Genomic DNA, 16,406 nt, shown 5'->3' with positions numbered 1-16,406 from the left:
TTGTTACTCTACTGCAAGGAGTGCTCTGCTATTAATTACTTAGTTTGCTTGTTTTAAGTAGATGAGAGAAATTATAATAGCTCCTTAAATGTACACGTTCTTCACCAAGAATAGGAGCTACTGATATTTGCTTAGAGGTCATATGAATTTGATATAAGCACAAAATTGACACCAAATAATGCTGTTTCCCTTTCGGCTCTGATATTTTGGTTCACTAATCATTAATCTCAGTCCTTTTTTTTCCTTCAAAAAGTACATACTTATAGTTTAATGTAAGTCATATATACTTGTCACACACAGAAATGCAAGTTTCAATTTTAAAAGTAGTGATTTATGTTGATATTTTAAGATTAATTTTGTGGCTTTCTCAGAAAATTTATTAATGATGTGATTATTTTATTCTGTAAAGTTAATTGATGGTGACTTTCTTAAGCCCCTGGGAATTAACTATATCTGGGTAGGTTGACCTCATATATATAGGAGATGTCTGTATTGTTCTGAATTTTAAGCATAATCCTTGTTAGGAAAAACAACACATCTAAACATATTCCTGAATGAACAGATCCTGGATGTGAACATGACTGAAGGTCTGTTCTCCTGAGTGTTAAAATGGTGGTGGGGGACTTTTGGACTCAGATCTGAGGTGATGCTGCCTGAGGCAGAGACCCAGGTCCCTGAAAGTGAAGAGAGTTCCCCTGTGCCTGAGAGGGTCAGAGGCAGCCTCTTAGGAACTTTATGGTCTGGAAGCCAAAGCCCACCTCATGAACAGAGGGAGAAAAATCCTTGTGAAGGCACAGTACAGGGAGATCCAGTAGCCTGCAGAGAATTGGGATGGCTCCTGTAGTATTTCAGGTAGTGAAGTTTTTGACTACGATGTGTAGAGGATGGTGTAATTTTTACTGAACTATATCCGATTGCCAGTCTTCTGTTGTTATGGCATCCTGAAAGCTTTCAGTCAAGAAAAGGTAAGAGTTTCCATCTTCTTTTCAAAGAGCTACCAAGTTATGATTTGGGTTTTGTAGTTTAAAATGTAATGGATCCCCCCCCCCCCAAAAAATTCCTTTTGAGCCTTGGAGGGCCCTTAGCAAAAGGCATATAGCAGAGCAACAGAGCAATGCCAGGCTCTGCATGTTCGGGCAGAAAGATTTTGAAAAATTAGAAAAGCACTTTAATTTCTAATTGCGTGGGCAGTAATACTGGAGCTTGGAGGCAGTTGGCCTGTGGAAGTGTAGTGAAGATTGGGTATTAGGAGAGGCGAGTTCAAAATCTGCTTTTGATAAACCGTGAACTTGGCCAAGGGATTTAACTTCCCAGGAGCTCAAGCTTTAGTCTACAAAATGAGGGATTTGGTCTGAATAATCTGAAAGCTCCCTTTCAGCTGGTGTTCATCTAAAACAGTGGAAAGAGCACTGGTCTTAAGTTAGGAGGCAAGGATTCTCAGTTTCTGTGCTGGGATTTGGTCTCTCTAAAATGAGGGATGAACCCTAATTATCTTCTTAGAAATTCTAGATAAAAAATTCTTTATTTTCTGGCTTGTGTTTGAATTTCATATGCACAAATTTTCAAAGAGATGGTAGGAATGATGCTTGGGTTTCATTTCTAGGCTCCAGGTTGTGGTTCACATGATCTTAACCCTCTCTGAAGTCAACACATGAGGGATGAGAAAGTCTCAGTGCCATTTAGGTGTCTGGTTGGATGTTATTGGTGGCAGATCACAGAAGACCTTCACTCAAATGGTTTAAATGAAAAGGAAATATATTATCTCACAGAGCCAGAAGTCCAGAGGAAAGGTGGGACCCTGATGCCTTGTTATAACCACACCCCCTCCCGCATTTCTGTGCAGCTCTCTCCTTAGTTTGTTCTAAGACAACATGCCTTAGGTCAGTCACAGATGGCAGCCTGTGGCTAAATGCTCCCTTGTTCTTGCCCAGCAATGAAAGAGAGAGAAACTCAAGCATGGAAGTCCTTTATTTTTGTCCTTAGTGCTTATCAAACTCTAACAAACTTTTAAAACACCTTTCCTGTTTTCTTCTGCCTTTTTCTTTTGGTTGTCTCTCCCCACCAGAATATAAGCATCATGAGGGCAGGATTTTTGTTTATTTTCATCTTTTGCTTGCTGCTGTGTCTCCAGTGCCTCTCCTATGGTTGTTACTCAGTAAACATTTACAGAATGAATGAATGAATGAATGTTCTCATAACATTTTCTAAGCAAGTATTGCACTACATACATCTCTGTGTTCTAAAGCCACATTTTCTACATTTTTGAATGTATTTAAATGATAGAAATTACTTTAAATCTAGTTAAACATCTCTTGATGTTGGTGTTTTTATCCCACTTGTTTTAAAGGTTTCGTTATATTCTTCATCCTTCAAAATCATTAAATGGAAACATTATTTTCTAGGTGAAATTTCCATCAGCAAGCTGAGTAATCTCCTTATTTGAATTCCTTTTCTAATCTATTTTTCTTCAAATAAAAAGTGGTAATTTAAAACTAGCAGGAAAAAGTATGTCTAATTTCAGATGTATGACGTGTAGGCAAGTGAAAATTGTTTTTGTAGCTCTCTTTTCTGGTGCCACTCATTTGAACACATTCCCAACAAACCTACTCATAAGACTTGTAGCAAATTATATTATTTATTTGACAAGCAATAGGCACCGCTCAGTGCTAACCCTCTATTAGACATGTACATTTTCATTTCAGGCAGTAAAATATGTATGTGAATTTTTCTGAAAAAATAAAAAGAATTGTTTTTCTCCCCTTGGTGACACTGTTATGTCACTGAGCTAGGATGGCGGTGAGAATCTGGTTCTATCCATTAACAGCTGTTCTGTCAAGTTGTCGCTAGAATAGGTAGGTAGTTTTATGTGAAAGGAATCCCTCTTTTCAGATGGCAGTCTGTTCTGTCTGTTCCTGCTGGATAAATCTTCTAGAAGTGCAGGTCCTGTTTCACCCCCTTCTTTTTTGTGCACAATAATATACAAATGTTATGGGGACCCAAACCTTTGTCTCTGACCTGTCCCTATGACTTCCCTTCAGACACTTTGTTTTCCAGCCAAAATAAACTGCATAATATTTCCTCATTTATGACTCTTGTTCTTTCCCTGCACTCAAGTTCCTTGAGCTTAGAATGTCCCGTCTTCTTACAGCACATCTGTAGGCTCTTCTAGAGCAGTCATCTGATACCTATTTTATGTGATTCCACACTTGGCTCCAGTAGGGAGTTAGCATTCCTTCCTCTTCAGTGCCTCAGCATTTCAGTTGTTCAGTTATTTCTCTTTCCTGGCACTTAGGCAGATCTGTGTAGCAAAGTTATGTGTGTGTCTCTTCTCACCCACTTGAGTACAGAAGTTTTACTTAAAGTGGGGATCTAGGTACGGTTCTTCTCGGAGGTGCCACAGTCTGTGCTGTTGCGAACATTCTCTAGAATATTCCAAGACTGTTGACAGAAGGCCATCTCGGTGCCGAAAGTAGCTCACCTGCATGTTTCCATCAAACTGAGCAGTGCCTCAGGTGCTGGAAAGGAACAGAGAAATTATTTATTTATGGAGGTAGCAGGAAAAAGAGGACAAAGACACAAGCACATCTGTTGCCCAGACTCCTATGCCATGGTAGTTTAGGACTGTGATCTGGGCAGGGAATAGGTGTGGCCAGCTGTAGGTGTGATCAGTCATCACCTGGTTGTAGACCCATTGCTTGCCTTGGTTTTTATGAGGTAATTCATTGGAAAAGAAATGAGCATTGTCTGAATAACCACAATGGTACCCAGCAGTCTCATGTTGGAGCCCAACCTTTAGATAGACCCATTCCTGCCACTTCTACCTTTTCTCTCCCCTTAGCCTTTGTCAGGAGCAGTTTTCCTTCTGGCTGGCCCATTTTCCAAAAGCTGTTATATGTGACTGGAGAAGGAGCAAACAGACCCTTATCTCTCATTACTCTCTTTTCTTCTAAGACTCCATCAGAGATTTTGGGGGGAAGAGTTGGAAGAGGTGGTGGCAAGGATACTTATTTATTTTTGGTTCAGTTGCTGTATCTTACTTAAAGAAGCAGAGCTAGTAATTGTACTTATCAAAATGTTTCTTTAGGCAGGTCATACCAAGCAATATGGAGTTGCTCTTGGATGCTTGTCTACTCCACAGCTGACCTACACATAGTATGATTTTGGCTTGTGTTGTTGGAGGAGTAAAATCTTAAAGGTCTTCCAAAACCTACAGTATCTTTCCACATCTTCCAGGGTTAGATAATCACAACAGATTATAGGCATTCAATAAATGTTAGTTGAAGAAATGAATGAATAAGTAGTTTGTTAAAGAGAAGTCCGCCTAAGAAGAAAGTAGAGAACAAAAAGAATTTGAAAATATTTTTCATTAATTTTTTATTAACTACAATTATAATATAAAATAATAGATGATATAGTTAAAAATTTAAATAAAGAATATGAGACAAAAATAAACCACCACTCCACCCTCACTTCATCCCCTGACCCCAGTGTGATTCAGCACAGGTAACCTCCCTTCATAGCTTCTGGAGTATTTCCACCCCCTCCACTTCCCTTTTAAATACAGACTACTTTCAATTTGATGTTTTTTCCCACTAAATATTTCTTAGACATTTCTATATTAGTACTTTTATTAGACTTATTGCATTATTTTTAATGGCCATATAATTTTTTGGTTATATGAATGTGCCATATTTTATGTAACCAGAACACAATGAATGGGCAGTTTGGATTGTTTTAAAACTTTCACTGTTTATTAAGAATACTGAAGTGAATATTCTTATTAACTTTGTTTATTTTTATATCTCTGTCTATAAATTCCTAGGAAAAATGGTGGTTCAGAGCTATGAGAAATATTTTAATTTTTGATAGATGTTGGCCAATCTCCCTTCCCACCCCAATAGCATCTGGCTTCAAATAGTGTACGAGTGTATTTATTTCCTTACAGCCTTGTCAATATGAAATACTGTTTGGGTTTATTTGCTCTGAGTTTCAGGCTTTAGGTTTCCTCCCTGGTAACTACCCTCCTTCCCATTCAGTCCTTTTTGTCTGTGCATTGAGGTGGGGGCTGTCAGGCCAGCACAGGTGTTTCCTGTAGTCTCTTAGACTTTAAACTCTGCAGTTTTATGGGTAGAATCCTGGCATAATGGTTTGGGAACCACAGACCTGGCTCTTGGCCCAGCTTGGCCATGGGCTTGCTATTGCTACTTTGAATAAGTACATTTTGTTTCTTCATCTCTCATTTTCCTCCTTCATTTCTCATTTTCCTCCGATGTAAATATCAGACGTTTAATGCCTACCTGACATCTTTTCTCAGTCTCTGAGAATGAATTGGAGAAAAAGGGCTAGAGAGGGGAAGCGACATACCAAACTGTATGGCTTTTGACAGCATCTCTTATTCAGTATTCTGTCTGAAAAAGTGAATCAGTTGGACTGAATGTTCTCCAAGATTTGTGTAGATCTTTCAGTCAATGAACCTCTATTCAAAATAATATTTAAAAAAAAAGTCCTATGCTAGTAACCCCAATGGGTTCCTATTCCACCTAGTGAGTCTCATTGGGGATTTGAGATGAACAGTTTGAAATGGATATAACTTCATTTCAGCCTATTCTTGTTTGATAGGAATTGTGATTTTCCTGTAGTAACAACTCCTTCCTGTTCTCCTTCTAGTCCCCTTTCTTACTCTTTTATTGGCTTGTGGGACTCATAAAACTCACTTTGAGTTGGCCACTTCCAGTTTCCTCACGATTGTTACTTTAGTTCATGCGATCAGAATGATGTTCGACTTTTACACATGAAACTCAAGTATTTATTCAGGATCACAAACTAGGGGTCCATTAAATAACGGCTGAAAGAGCCTCAGTGACTAGGGGGACGAGGAGGACCAGGGACTATAGCAGTGATGTCTTGTGGGAGAGACCAGTTGTGTAGCTCCAGACACACAACTTTTACCCACATCTGTTCTTTCTAGAAGAGCCAAAGGTGTGCATTTTATGTGAAATCCTGTGATTTTTATATACTTCATAAATTTCTAAAACTTTGCACAGGCCAAACAAGCCAAGTCTGTGGGTTGGATCTGACTTAACATATGGTTGAGAACATCTTCCTTTTCTCATTGATACTACCTTACTGTTTGTCAGCTTATCTCATGCTGGGTAAAATGTTAGGGTATAATTTTAGTTTCTTACAAAAGCTTTCAGAAATAAATTACAGTTTCAAACAATCCTTTTACCATCTTTCCATAATCTGAAATATGAATAGAAATAAAAGAATACCTTTAAAAGTTATAGCAATAGAACACAGCATTTCATCTACTTGTGAAAACTCCTAATGACATCCTTGTAAGATGTTTCTTTGCTTCTTTCTAAAGTCAGTGAAATGTGTAGCCTCAGTGTTGTTGGTGAGTTATTACAAAACTGAAAATGGATTTATTTTGATCAATATATGCAGACTGAACTAAACACATTGTAGTAAGATAACCAATCCTCAGCAGAGAGCAATACTAGGAATTATGCTGCTTGTGGTGATTTATGGAAGATTATTTAAGGATTTTGTTTTTCTCATTCATGTATGCATTACTCAAGCTGCACTTAATAGGCATCTTCTATAAACTCAGCACTGAATTGAGTGCTGTGAGCACAGCAGGAGCAAGAACCGATCGTGATTGAGTGGGGGATATTGACAGATGGAGGTGGGTCATCAGGTAATTATGACACTGGGACAGGACAACCCCCGGTGCTGAGGGACTGACAAGATGCTTCTAACTTGGGCCTTGGAGGTCAGCAGAGACTTCTGAGGAAATGATAGCTAAGTTAAGATCTGAAGAGATGGTAGGAGTGTCTGAGACTTAGAGGGAGAGGGAAGAGAAAAGACAACATCCCAGAGAGGTCTGGGAGGACATGGTGAATGGAGATCTGCAAGAAGCCCTGTATGGCTGGGGTTTATAGGATAGCTGGGAGTTGGAGGAGCTGAGTCTCTGGATGAAGCCGTGTTGTGCGGGTCCTTGTGAGCCCTATTAAGAAGCTGTTGAAAGGTTTAAAGAAGAGAAATGACTTGATCAGATAAAGGCAATTTTAAAAAGCCAGTTTGAACAACAATTCCCCTCTAGCTCTCTTCTTATTACTTTCTTTTGAAACGTCTTTATTCCAGGTGGTGATGGTGCAGGTGGAGCTTTGTGCAGATATGTCTGTAATGTCTGATGCCCTAGTCTTCTTAGCTTAGGTTTTTCTGCCCTCTGCACATGGAAAGATATGAAGATAAAGGTAAACCATGATCACAGCAAAATACTAGGAATGAAGATAAGAAAAATCAAGACTGGGAGAGAGCAGATACTGCTTATTTTGATTATAGAAACAGAATCCTCCTGTATCAGGAGTCAGGAGACCAGGGTTGGAATCCTGTGGTCAAACTTCTGTATGTTAGTTTCCTCAGCTGTCAAATGAAGGGTTGGAGTTAGATGCTGTTGATGATGACAGTTGGCTTTGACATCCTCTGAGGACTATTTCAGCTGTGCATCATGACCCAGTCACCCTGTGTTAAGTCAAACAGAGATGTATTTAATGCACTAAGATGTTACATATGTGTGCATGTATATGCATGTGTGAATGGTGTATATGAAACAAGATGAAATTTTATTAAAAAGGGAAATGTGGGTCAATAGGAGGTAGAACCCATTTGAGAGAATGACAGTAACGCTATTGATAGGTGGATGTTTGCCATAGTTCTCAGGAGTTGCCTTCATGTGTGGAAAGGCAGGTTGTATGAGCGGGAACTGTTGTCAGTACCAGTCATAAGTGTGCCTTGCAGAGACATTAAAAACAAACAAACAAACAGAAAAGCCCTCAACCGTCGAGGCTCAACATTTGAGGCTCAAAGTGTCAGGAGCTAGACAGTTTCCTCCCTTGTTTCTCTGGTTGGCAGTGGTGGAGATAGAGGTACACATTTCCTAGAAAGTTGGAGCCCATAGTACTGTTTTTCTTCTCCTTTGTCATTCTCTTGAATGGCTTTTTTTTTTTTTTTAACTACAGTAACAGTCTGAAGTTACCTTGATAATTTAGAAACATTAAATATACAATGTACAACTTGTCTTTTCCTTGACTCATATAGTTATCACAGTAGATGAATGTTTTATCTTAAGCAATTGTGTGATACGTTGCATGAAATCTAGCACTTCTAAGATGCTCCCAGTTTCTGACAAGTAGGTAGTAACTTTAAAAAAGGTGAGACTAATAGAAATTTTAAAAGTTACTGTTTTTTTACTGAAGTGACTTATCTAGTGTAGAAGAGGCTTAGAACGTTCTTTTCAGAAAAGATTGGGAGGAACCTCTCCCCAAACTGCTTACATAGCATTTTGCCCATGTGACTTTGCATAAACAGTTTTATTATCATCATAGGATTCTGAACACTGAACACTTGAGCTGTCACCCTCCTCTTTATAGGTATGTCTGTTTTCCTCCCTTGCTTTTGTGTGTTTCCAAATATAGAAAAGTCTCCTTCAAATGCTGCCAGAGCCAAGAGAATGTGAAGCAGAAGAGAGGTGAGAGCATCAGAGATAATGGGGGTTTGTCAGTCCTGCTGGTCAGAATGTTGGAAGGCAACCTCTGACTGAATCCCCAGTGCTTTTCTTACTAAATACCTTGTAAAACTCCTGAACATTTCAGTGGTGCTGGAGCGAACCAGGCGTTGTGTCACTAGCAACTGAACATCAAGACACTGAGCAGGAGTAAGTGCTGGAGGGAGGAGGGCAAGGTGGGACTCATATTAGCAACCTTCCCAGAAGTGGCAAAGCTCACTTGGCTGAGATGAACTTGGGGTCCCACCAGGGCCACCACTGATTACAGGCAGCATGGAGGATTTCAAGGCATTGTCCAGGCCTAGGGACAGTCAGCTGTATTTTGTCATGGGGAGAGGAGTGAAGATGATGTGACTGCCTGAAGGTTGACTGTGTGAAACACGGTGCTCTGGGGCTGTGCACTTTCCACTGAGTTATGCTCTGATTTGTAATTTTTATAGCTTTGACTTTGTTATTCAGTCAAATGAAGTGGTATTAAGTTTGAAATTTCAGTTCAGAGGACATTCAAGGATGGGAATGAACCATAACCAAGATTCATATTCATTTTTTGTCGTCTTTCACTTCTCTTCCTTCCTTGCTCATAATCTGTTTACAGTATCCCCAGATCTGCTGATGGTGTTTGTTTATCAAAGCACGGGTTCTGAGGCAGATCTTACTGCAAGCATTTTACATAAGACTTTAACTGTTATGGATTGAAAAGGCCAGATTGAAAAGGCTGTTTAACCATGACCTTATCAACATTTCATTCATATTGAAAATACGAGCTCACATTTTTGGGGTTTTTGAAATGAACAGGAAAAAACCGGCACACCTCAAAATATCATCAAATTTTCAGAATGAAGAATTCTCTCTGCCTTCTAGCACATGACTTTATATCTTTCAGTGAAATCTATCTCAATGGCTGTGTACATGTATGTGCATGTCACAGAAAGAGAGACAGAGACAGAGACAGACAGAAGTAGATACTAGGTAAATGAATAGATCGTCTTGTTTCTGTTGATTTGCTTGTGGAACAGTGAGTAGATTGCAGTGTAACTAAGTGCACACACACACACACACACACACACCATGAGTGTGTTACTTATACCTACATATCAAAACCATAACATAACAGTGATTTTCAAATTTTAGGATTTGTAAGAATTGAATAGAAAGCTTGGTTGAAATATAGAATACAAGTTTCATGGGAACAGCAGTTTGTGTTTCCCCTGTGCTTAGTAATTGGTACATAGCAGTTGTTAAATATTTGTTGAAAGATTCTTGGGTCCCATTCCCATCAATTTGGATTTGGTAGGTTTGGGATAGGGCCTATTGCATTAGCATTGGTATCAGGCACACAAGTTGACTTTGATGTAGGTGGTTGAAGGACCATACTTTGACAAACACCTGTGACTGTGGAGGTGGAGGGGGTAGAGTCTCCTGTGTTTGGAAATATGCTGCAGAATTACCATGCTTTGTGGAGGAGTCTGACAGTGCCCCACCCCTTGACTGGTGTCTTGCAAAGTCAAGTGTTCTGTGTGCAGACCATTAGGCACTGAGACTTGCAGCCATGGGAAGGAATAAATTTTCTAACTTTAGATTTGTCTTTAGTTTTGTAAAAGAATGCAGTAATAGCTCTTCACATACTTTCATGTAAGGAGAGGTTGTTTAAGTGTAGTCAAACAGAGATCGCTCTTCTGATATAAACGTTTATTCTTCTTAACCAGAAGACGTGAGGTGCTTGGTGCCACACCGCCTTTTTTATTATTATTATTATTATTATTATTATTATTATTATTATTATTACTACTACTACTACTACTACTACTACTACTACTACTACTACTACTACTACTACTACTACTACTACTACTACTACTACTACTACTACTACTACATACTTTGTAGTATTCTTACTGACTGTACATGCAACCCACCGTAATAAAGTGCAAAATAGTGTAAGTAAATTGCCTAATAGATTTTATTATTATTTATTTTTGAAGGGGCAGGTAATTAGGTTTATTTTTTAATGGAGGTACTGGGAATGGAACCCAGGACCTCGTTCATGCTTAGCACACACTCTACCACTAAGCTATTCCATCCTCCTGCCTAACAGCTTTTAAACCTAGTTTTTATAGCCAGACAAAAAAATCTTCTGTTACCAACTCTTCTAGTTAACCCTCAGCTTGTAAATTGTCTCTTTCCTGCCTAAAGACAGTACATGGACCATAACCTCTACACCTACAATCCCGTTGCCTGGCAAGATTTGTTTCTGCTGAAGTTACTAGCAAGACGTTTACATTTGAGGAGAACCACGGCTTGCATTCATGTACTAGTGACATGTGCGACGTATGTGGACCTTTCCAGTGACAAATAGGGACAAGATTAGCTAGAGTGTGGAAAGGCATCTGGTGGGTCATTTACAGGTTCAACTGGGAGTAATCAGAGACAAAACTAGGACTCCTTTGCAGTGAGTGAATTAATCTTAATGCAGGGAAGTAACCAGATGACACAGTTTCAACATTTTGGATTAACGTGTGATATGAGTGCAAATGAGAGGCTGATACAGGGCCTGCATTGTTCCAGGGTAAGAAGAGAGACCCGTACAATGCAAGGATTTGCACTAATTCCTTAGTGAGGAGGGATTAGTAGTGAAGGATAACACTGTAGTTATAATAACTCATTATTGTAGCTGTATCATAGTTGGACATTAATTGTGTGGTTAAACATTGGTATGTCTTCTACAGTGTTTAGTTCTCTTTAGCCAATCCACTGTAATAAAGAACTTTTCCAGGTATCTCTTTTATTTTAAAAGAAACATATGTTTATCATAAATAACTCAGATGCTGTAGAAAGGTACTTATTTCTATATCCTTCCCCTCAGCTATAACTATAGTTTAATGAACAGATTCTTCTGTTTTTTTTTTTTTTTTTCACGCAGACTCAATTCTTGGCCATTTTTTGGCTGATTAATTGGTTTGAATACTAACAGTGGTAAAAGTAACAATGCATATGTGAAAATGTTAAAATTGCTTTGAACCAGGTAAACTCTATTAGGTTGAGCCACTGGAAATTGCTGTGTTCATAGGTCAGAAATGTCAAATCTTGGCAGTTTCATGTGGTTAAGCTCTACTGTTAGAAGAATTTGTTCTTTGAGTGATTTAGTGAGCAGTTGATGTGGTCGTGTGAGGCTGCAGGGTGGAAACTGCCCCCAGCTGACTGCTCTTTGCCAGTAGTCAAGTGGTGGATACACAGGCATTGATGGCAGAGGGAATGGTTGAGGCTGTAATTTCCAGTATTGTGTCGTTGGGGAAATTCAGAGGGGAGCAGAGTAGGAGGAATATACAGTGGGATTGAAGTTCTGTCCATCCCCACAAAGAAAAACTCAGCTAAGGAGCAAATAAAAACAGTAGACTTTTTGATGGATAGAAAACAATTTACGTGATATTTGTGAAGTATTCCTAACCTGTTGTATTGTCTTCAAACAGTTGGACAACAAACATGGTGAACAAAAAACATGTCTCTATATCCAAAATGTGATTTTTAGCTCAGTTAAGTTTATATGACACCATATTTGTTTTACCATTGTGTTTTGGGTTAGCTGTGTCGTCTTCCCTGTAACAGAGTTCATCTTTTGTATGTATGTGTGTAAAAATAGAAAACGCAAAAATGGAATCAAAGATACAATTCAGTTTTTTAATCTGATTCTCTCACCTTTTCACTTAGAAGTGTGTGTGTTCGTGCGCGCACGTGCGCATTTTTTATCAGATTAGATCTCATTAAGAGGGAGGTCCAGAATGGAGTAGAACTGTATCTTTCTCCTCATACGTAGCTGCAGTAAGCAACGTGCCTTCCAGAATCATGTACACCTTAATGTGGAGCTGCGCATAAGTTTTCAGGGTGTACACAAGTTCCTTTCTCTGTCTAGATCACCTGCTCGGCACAGACACAGTTAAACAAGCACTCTGTCTTTTCTCTTTGTGTATTTTTTGGTTGTTGTTTGCCCTCAAGTTTTTTCCATTCAGGAAATTTTTGCTATGAAAATATTCAGAATCCACTGACAAGTAAGTGAGAGAGAACTTCTCATTGAAAGTAAGGAAAGACAGAAAGTATAGTGTTTCTAGTATAAAGTGAATTTCAGTGCCCAGAGAGCTGTCAAGCTGTGGGCTTGAAGAAAAAGTTTATGTCTCACGTGGTTGTAGCTTGAAATATGGTTGGCTTCTTGAGTTTAATAGGTAATAATCTTTGTCTTCTACAAAAGTCACATAGACCCGTCAGTCTACTCCACTGAAAACACATAAAAAAGATGAGAGGAAAATGTGAATGCACTAATTCTTTCCAGAAACTAAGGAAAGGATGGGTTGTGTTTACTTGTGATCGCTCCTTTCCTACCAATGGGATATCAAATAATGACCTAGAAGACTAGTTGAAATAGTAAAGGAGGGTTTTGTTCATCTTTTCCTTATTAACATTGCTTTTTAAAATAACCACTGCAGTGAGAACCTGATAAATGAACATACTCTGAATTTTTCTATACCTCAAAATTTATTTTAATCATGATAAGACTGGCATTCTGGGTGAAATTTATCTCTTCCAACTCTGAGTGGAAACCTAGGCTGTTTATTCTGAAAGTGGGAGGTCAAGTTTTCGATATGGCTGATGAGTGGGTATCTGAATCCTGCTGCCAAGCAAAAGGAGGACCCCTGTGTCTTCCTGTCCTACTGGGACTTTATCAGAGGCAGTTATCTTGATGAGCAACAGTGTTTGTCTGTTTTTGTCTTGTTTCGACATCACAGCCCCAAAACTGTTGTTAGAATTTTGCCCTCAACCTTAATTACAAGTCTTTTACGTCATGTACAATTGTACCTTTTCAAGCCTCACTGGTAAAATGAATTTAAAATGTTTGCCATATGTTTGCTTAAAACTTGTGGGGAAACCAAGCATGCTGGAATTACTAACACTCGTGTTATAGGACTTGTTTTGTATATAAACGATAAGAAAATAACATGTAGTATATTTGAGATATTATTAGGATTACATGGAGTATTATTTTGACAGTGCTTGTCTTGAAAACGGAGACACATTGGCTCTGGGACCTGTGGGTGTTAATCACTGGACTGACTTGGCAGCCTAGGAGACTCCCTTGCTTTGGTAACAGCAGGAATGACAGTACCTGGCACGGTGCTCGGAGGAGAGGCTGCTGTGTTGGCAGCCTCCAGGTTAGTCAGGTCTGTCACTTAGCCTGATGCTGGTAGAGATCGTGCAGGGTTTTCTGCCCTTCAGTGCCATTTTTCTGCCATCAGCTTTGAAATTAGTAGCTTCAGCCTTTTCTGAATACAAATTCATTATGATAATCTCAAAAGAAAAAGGGCTTGCTATCAGATGCAGATATCGGTAGTTATTTAACTGGTAGTGTGTTTTAAAATGTGTAGTAAGATATATTAGAAATCTAAAATTTGTAATAATTCAGAGAATGAAATTTGGAGGTTTTGCATCTTTATGTAGAAATGGTCAAAAATATCATGTAAAAAATGACATGCCTCTTTTCTATAATATTGATCACCGTCAGGAAACAGTAGTTTTTCCCCAGGATAAATAGCAGCAGAGACTTGAAATTGTAGAAAAACCCAATGGAAAATGATGGGCATGAAGACGTTACTTTGAGAAATGAGAAACCAGTTAGATCTAATTGGTGAGAGAAGAAAGGTGGTAATGGAGAAAAAGTTAAAAAAAAAAAAAATTCAAGGCAGAGGGTTCATGCTTGGTGTTATAAATCTCTTTTTAAAGAGAGGTAATCTTGCAATATTATCGAGTATCAAGGGTTCAAGGTTGGTCCAGGGCCACCAGTGCCAGTAACTAATTTCTCAATAAATATTTGATGAATAAATGAACAATTACAAGTTCCTGAAAGAACACATGCAAACCATTTCTTTTTTCTCTTCAGGCTGTATACCAAAACCCCAAATTGAAGATATAGTGTTATTTAAATAATTAACAATGGTAGAAGATGCTTCTATTCTTTGAGTATTCTACCTGAATGGTCATTGGTGTAGGGGGAAATAATTCTATTTATTTCTGGTCTTATTGAAAAAGAAGAGTTTATCCTTAAATTAATACATGCTCTTATATAAAATGCTCAAATTTATTTAATAAAGGTTTTGATTATTTGATAAAATGGATTACTTTCATGCTACATTATTTTTCTATATATTTTATCCATCTTTTATGGTTCTTTTATTCTTACATGAAGTTAGAAAGATCTAAATCCACTTATTATTTAATTAATAAATACTGTCTTGTAATTATGTTCATGTCTTTTTACCCTGCCATTCCATTTTCCACAATTCATTATAGGGAGAAAATTCTACAGAAATACTTTTTGAAAGGGGCCTGGTTATGTCCTTTGTGGTATTAATTAAAAAGCTGAAATCTTAACTAGTTTAATTTTTTTTTTTTTTGAGATAAGCTGTGTTACAGTGCGTCTGATTGGGTGGGGGTTGTTGCTTTCCTTTTTTTTTTTAATGCAAAGGAAAGGGAAAGAATGGAATTTGAGAGGCAGAAGCAGCTGCGCCTTGCCAGATCTTGAAATTGGCAACATTATTAGCTGGTCTTCTCTGGGTTTTGGAGGGGCCTTGTGTTGAAAATGAGTGTCATCTGTCACCAGACTGAGGTCTGGGGCTAGTACTGGTCTCATAGTAAAAGGAAGAGTAGATCAAACTTAAGAAGAACTTCTAGATGACAACAGGCCCCTTTCTCATTCAAGAAATAGATGGACCCCTGACATATATAGCTAATGGAGAACCTAAATGAATGACATTCAGTAAATTTATTGAGTTGCTACTATGTATCAGACCTTGATCTAGGATGGAGGGTTTGGAGGACAATGAATGATGGCCTCTTCCCACTCATGCTCCTGCCAAATTAATAAATCCAACGGAGAGAGCAAATGAAAACATACATGATTCACACCTTCAAGAGCATTAGGAGACAGCAACAAGCTTGTGATTGCAGAAAGTGATGCAAGGGAAGCTTAAGAAGTTTTAGAGACTGTGAAAAAGAGTACAGGGGCATGGACGAATTAGATGGAGCACAGACAAAATCGTAACAGAAGGAGAAACCTGGGACTCCATGTAGTTCACAGCACTTGACTACGAGAAAGGAAATCAAAAGTGAGTGGGACTGGAACTGGCAGCTGTTGGGTAGCATTGCTTCTGGGAACAAGTCAGACCTGTAGGGAAAGGAGGTACACTTTGAAGACATGACAATGAGAGGAAAGAAAAGGGAAAAATTAAGCATCTTGTAGAAATGAAAAATAAACTAGACACCCTAAACCCTTTCCCTTTCTTCCACTAGCACCATCCATAAAAACTGCAAAGGAAAGAGAAGAACTGATGGAAGAGAGGGCTCTCAAGAAACCCACTTTATTCAATGAATAGGAATAGAACGAAGTAGCCGACATCTATACAAAACTGTTGTAAAAAATTGAAAATACGAATCACTGCATTTCAGCTGATAAAATTCCTTTTCAAAAAATCAATTCCAAAATTAAAACTATACACAACACTTTAATCTAAATTAAAGTTTTTCACTCAGGCTCTTGGGTATATGAAACAAACAGACAAACAAAAAACACCTGGAGTTTGAAACACAAAAGAGGAGAAATGGACAAAAACCAAAATGAAGTGAAAAGAGAGTTAATTAAACTCCTGGGCAGTACAGAAGAAAAGGAAAAATCAAATCAGAAATGAAGACTAAATTACAAGGTACCTAAGGGAAAAATGGATTCAAATAATAGATGACCTAATGTATTAATGTTTACATTAAATATAAATGGTCTAAATATCAGTTAAAAGTCAGA

General features: G+C 38.3%; 1 protein-coding gene across 7 annotated transcripts in view; it reads left to right on the top strand.

The window, feature by feature from the left end:
* Window positions 1-16,406, top strand: part of CDK14 (cyclin dependent kinase 14) — a 556,073-nt gene that overhangs the window by 269,706 nt on the left and 269,961 nt on the right. The gene's annotated exons all lie outside the window — the stretch shown is intronic.

Source organism: Camelus ferus, chromosome 7, assembly GCF_009834535.1.
Source record: "Camelus ferus isolate YT-003-E chromosome 7, BCGSAC_Cfer_1.0, whole genome shotgun sequence".
Taxonomy (NCBI): domain Eukaryota; kingdom Metazoa; phylum Chordata; class Mammalia; order Artiodactyla; family Camelidae; genus Camelus; species Camelus ferus.
Note: the sequence above shows the minus strand (reverse complement) of the source record. Positions and strands in the feature narration are given on the sequence as shown.